The sequence below is a fragment of the Xenopus laevis genome, chromosome 6L (assembly GCF_017654675.1).
Source record: "Xenopus laevis strain J_2021 chromosome 6L, Xenopus_laevis_v10.1, whole genome shotgun sequence".
NCBI classification, from domain to species: Eukaryota; Metazoa; Chordata; class Amphibia; order Anura; family Pipidae; genus Xenopus; species Xenopus laevis.
This window is the reverse complement of record NC_054381.1, coordinates 118236916-118242915: the sequence shown is the minus strand read 5'-3', so window position 1 is coordinate 118242915 and position 6000 is coordinate 118236916.

Below are 6000 nucleotides of genomic sequence, written 5' to 3'. Positions count from 1 at the left end.
TCTAGTATATCCTGGTTATATTTACATAAAGATCAACAAAAAAATAAAAATCTGATTTATTTAACCAGAAACAATTGAACAGCGAAATAATTATTCCTATTTAATGAACATGAAATGAAAAATATAAAACCAGGTTAAATATTGTATACATATAATAGTAAACAACTTGGTACCAATGTACTCCAGGTAGTTTACAAAATAAGTGATTTTTGTTTTGTAACAAATTTTTTTATTAGTCATAACAATGTTGTTTTACATCTGGGTGATAAAACCAAACATTGGTACATTACTGATGCTTTGTATATATAAAAAAGAGAATAAAGAAAAACAACATAGAAACATTATAAGTTTGATCTTGATGGTATCCATACAAGATAAGAGTTATAGTGGAGAAGAAAAATAATAGAAGAAAAAGACATTCCAGGTATTTTGCTTATATAGGAAGGGTTATCAAAAATCAATCTTCTGAGACTACCTGACACTCTAGGTAGAGAGGGATGTTGTGTAGTTTGGCAATATCGTGCTCAAAGACCTTATTGGCCTCAACTCGACGTTTAATTTCCCCCAGGGTGGGTAAAATATTGGATCTCTAGTGAGATGCAATCGATATTCGGGTGGCTGTTAGAATCTGATTTATCAAACTCTGGGTGGTTTTATGCACTCTTGGAAATGGTCTGCCCAGCAGAAAGGTGCACATGTCAGTTGGGGTAGGAGTTCGTAATACTTTGCTCAATAGAGTCTTCCAATCACAGTGCAGTTATTGCCGGACAAGTCCAAAATATATGAGGAAGGGTGTCTATTTCACCACAATTTCTCCAGCATAATAGAGATTGTTCAGGAAAAAGTTTCTGGAATTTGGCTGGATAATGGTACCATAACATGAGTATTTTATAAATATGTTCTTTTTGTCTTGGACATGTTGACATTCTCTTTGCATTGTCCCAGATTGCAGCCCAGTCTTGGTCCGATAAAGGTTGGTTAAAGTGGGCGTCCCATTTGATCATGTATTTCAATCTGGGAGGTGGATCAATTGGTAGATTTTGGAGATTTTGTGGGAGGCCTATTTTGGCTAGTGATTTGAAAGGTGTTGTGGGACAAAAGAAGTGATTTTGATCAATGCATATTTAGATGTGGTAAAAAACAACCAGAGGGAAAACATGACAACAATTTTCTTGTGATCACCAAGTTATTAAAACAGGATTGTTTAAAAAAAGCTACAGGTATGGGACCTATTATCCAGAATGCTCGGGTCCTCTGTTTTTTCCATAATTTGGATCTCCATACCTTAAGTCTACTAAAACATCATTTAAACATAAAATAAGCTGAATCTGATTATTTTACTCAAATAATGATTAATTATATCTTAGTTTGGATCAAGTACAAGGTACTGTTTTATTATTACAGAGAAAAAAGATATTGTTTTTTATAAATTTGAATTATTTGATCAAAACGGAGTCTATGTGAGACGGCCTGTCCATAATTTCTGGATAACAGGTTTCAGGATATGGATCCCATACCTATACAAACCTACTATGCTTAACATCTATTACTATTTTTTTTACAACATGAAAAATGCACTCAGTATTTTTTTGAAGATAGAATAAACTGGAAGACGATCGCTCTGTGGTGCTCGCTGGGAGAATCCCAGTGCAGTTTTAGGTGCACCAGCCTGGGGATTCAGGTAAGTATGCGATCACTTGTGGTGCCTTACTTTTGGCACCCCCATGTTAAAAGACCTTTCCTTCTACTTAATGCATAAACTGTAAATTACTTTTCCATTCATTCATGGGATTAGCTGTATTACACTCAGCAAAATAACTGATCAGTAAAATGTTGCTTTTATTTGTCAATAAATATTATATTTCCCATAATTCACTTTTACAATCATATATTTATGTTAACCTACAATCTCTTGATGGAACATACTCTTTAGTTACAGGACTGGGTGCTCTCTTTTCAATTATGAATCATAGCCAGTTGATAGTGTAGCTATAGTTTATACTTTGTTGGGTTTTCACAATCTGAATAGGAATATTAAATGTATTATTTCATGTTCTCTATGTAGGCCCTTATATTGCAACATATTTTTTTTCTAAAAGATGAGCATTTACCATCCTACCTTGTTCCCACAAGCTACAGTGCCTTGGCCTGAAGAGATATTCTGTGATGGGGGAAACTGTTCTAGCCTTTCTAGAGAGGAGCAGAGGACATTAGGATATGATTAGAGTGTTACTTAGACTTCAGATGTATAATGGGAGAGGAGATGGGTCAAGAAGGAGATTGGATTGGTGCCCAGACTGAGGACTGGTGCCTTGTTCCTTTTCTCCCAGTGTCTGCATGGGTTCTTCAAAGTTTCGGTTTCCTCCCACACTCCAAAAACATACAGACCAGTTAACTAGCTCCTGATAAAAGTAACCCTGCTGTGTGTGAATGTGAAAGGGACCTGAGGTTGTCTCTTCGCTGGGGCAGGGATTGATGCGAATGATGTATCTCTGCAAAGCACTGTGTAAATGAGTTTATGCTATAAATAACAGATGACATGTTTAACCCAGTCATTCTCTTAAAAGGGCCGGATGGGAGCCTAAACTGAAGATGATGAGGGGGTAGCACCAGCAGATGTAGGTGAAGGACAAAGACTTTGAGCACCAATGTGGACTAACTGTTCAGCCAGCCAAAAGAAGTTGTCTTGCACCTATAGTTGCCTTTGCCGCTGTTAAAAATTAGCAGGAAGAAGTAACGCTTTCTGTGCCAGTGCAAGAAACAGCTGGGAGAGTAAGGGATGAAGTATGGTCTCATTTGCTCCCTCTAGCAAGAGAAACCTATCTCCCATATGTAATAAAAGGAACAAAGTTTGCAGTGACCTATAGCAACCAGATCTCTGCATACTGTAGGCAAATACTGTCAGAATTTTGGCATTTAAAAGCCCGCTCACCAATTCTCAGTTACAGATGGTTATTTAAAGAGATTGAATAGTTTGAACTATGAGCAGCACAGTTACATTTATTTCACATTGCACATTTTGACCAATGATACTTGTAGAGATGGTAAAAATACTTGCACCTCTTCACAGATCACTTCTTAACATGAATGGGGACCTCTATGGAAAAGGCAGATTCTTTCAAGTGCTGCAGTCCCTATTGGAAGTGACATTTTGTCACTAATGAGGTAGGCAGAATGTTTCAAAATGAATTTCCATCCTATAACGTGGGAAAGGATGGCATCACCACACTGCACTATAAAAGTTACAAATTAGCCTCCTGGGGAGAAAGAATGTAACTGAACAAAGCAAGGTGAGGACCATATGAGACAATTAAGGAAAAAAATAACATTTCTGAGTTAATAGCAGATAATGGAGTGAGATGGTACATACAATAGTATATGAAAGGATGAAGAATAATATGGCTACAGATGACATAAAGTCACAATGTAAAAGGGAAAAGAACTGAGAATGGCACCTTGATGGGTACCGACACGGGTAGGGCAAAAGAATAGAAAATATGTGATGAGTGGAACATGGGGTATTGAGTAAGAGTAGGTAATTTTAAGTAGGAGTATGGGGAGAAAGCAAAAGTGATAGGGTATTACAATTAGGATTAAAGAGGTAGGGAGAAGAGAATGGCATATAGCAGTGATCAGGTTGCTCACCAACCCCTTGGATGTTGCGCCCAGTGGCCTCAAAGCAGGTTGTTATTTTTGGATTCCTGACTTGGAGGCAAGTTTTGGTTGCATGCAAACCAGGTGTACTGACATAAAGAGCTTCCTGTAGGGTGTCCACATATGGGCTACCAAATAGCCATTCACAACACTTATTTTTTCATAACATTAATTTTTTAATGAAAGGTTTTGCATATGTACAGAAATGTTACACATGAATATAACATAAAGTATGGATTACTGTGCATATATATCCAAATATTCCCATACTAGATAGAAGAAACATGTACAGTTGTCTAAGTTTCAAGTTCTGTTTAACAGGGAATCATGAGCCCATCCAGCACAGCACTTATTTTTTGCCACCCAGGAACATTTTTCATGCTTGTAATGCTTCCCAACTCCTTTCACATCTGAATGTGGCTCACGTGTAAAAAGGTTGGGTTCTCATGCTTATGGTTTATAGAAGTTTGGAGATGATGAAGTACGAATGTTACACAAAGTAAAGAAAGAGTTATAAAATGATTCAGCATGTCTGTAGTAGGTAAAAGTAGGGACATACAAAAGAGTGGCACATGAAGAAAGAAATGTGGTCAGGGTCACACTAGCCTGACAGACAACCAGAGGGCACAGGCTCTAGTGGGCTCCAGTCAAGAAAAATTCCCATACACCCTTTCATAATTGGTTTATATCAAATGTATAACATTAGGACTGTCTGCCACCAATTGTCATAAATGTGGCAATAAATATTAGGTTAGCAGATGAGCCCTAGAAGGTCCAGTCTGACAAAGAATGGGGTCAGAAGAGACAATGGCAAGTGAGTGTTCAGAAAGTAAAGTTAGAGTATGAAAATGTAAAATGGACATTTTCATTTATGAAGAAAAACCGTGCCAAAGAGCAACTATGCAAATGATCAATTAATGCTGCACAAATGTATAAATAGTATAGGGGCATTGCTTTAAAATGGCTTTAAAAAGTTCAAAGGACTGCACTTGGTACCGGCACTCACAGGATTTGCATGAGGAATCAAACGTTTTGATATGGTGAAAATAAAAAATTAGGTTTATTAAATCCGAAGTTTCGGTTCCTCGCGGGAACCTTTCTCAATGACAAAAACCTGTGAGTGCCAGTACCGAGTGCAGTCCTTATTTATTCTATACCAGAGCACCCAGGGCGTTTGGTGTACTTCAAGGTGTGCAGCCTGCCCCCACCATTCCATATATATATATATATATATATATATATATATATATATATATATATATATATATATACATAAATTTGGTCTACAGCTTTGAGAGTCTCTCCTTTTAGTTATTCTATGTAACCTGCAGGTCAAATGGCAAGCCTTTTATATTTATCCGGCATTATCAATGCAGTCTTAATTGGTTTTAGGCAATGTAGTCAGAGAATAAATGACCTTTGAGGGCATAATGTGGCAGCCTTTTGCAACAGTACTGCATGTATTTATTTTGACTAAAAATTGTTAGATATACTGTTTGATTCCAAATTTTCTCCCAGTAGACTTGCCTAATTTCAAAATCAAGAGTTTGCAATATAAATTTGCCTTTGAAAATGTAAAAAATAACTTAAAAAAACATTTTATATTCTTAAATATGAAGTGTTCTCTTAGTGGATGATTAAAAATAGTACAGTACAATAATTATAATTTTGAAGGGTTCCTTTTATCTTTACATTTTGAAAATCAATCTTTAGAAAAGGTATTGTACAACACAACAATGGAGATTAATTAGAAAAAAAATGTGCTAAAATTAATCAAGGTTAGAAGGATTTACAACCTAAATTATCATTTATGTGCAAACCACCTAATACTGATAGTATAAGAAAATGGGCATTGTAGTATTTTTAGCCCAAAAACTCTTTGCAATTGTAGTGTATTCAGTGAGGTAAGGGGAGGTGCACTTCTCAGCTAGCTGAAATATGCCAGTGGAGAAAACTTCCTAAATGCCATTATTCTTAAAGTGTTATAACCTTAGGGATAGATTTACTAAAGGGAGAAGTGGCTGTATTGAGCGAAAAATTCGCCAAAAAGACAATTCTCAGGGACATCACCAATTTACTAAAAGACGTAGAGGACGCTACTGAAAATTTGCTAATGAAAAAACCTCAGCACTAGAAAAGTTTTGCGCCCTTTTGCCAGGCAAATTTTTGCTCAGGCAAACGATCATTACGCAAATTCATCAAGGTGGGAACTTTACAATACGTTACCTTTTTAGCCAGAGTCTGTTTCGCCAGGTTATACCTACCTATTGATAAGGTGAAGCTACATCCTCAATAATCTCATGTCAGTGACATCATATCCTGTATGCCAAAAACTCATAGAAAAAA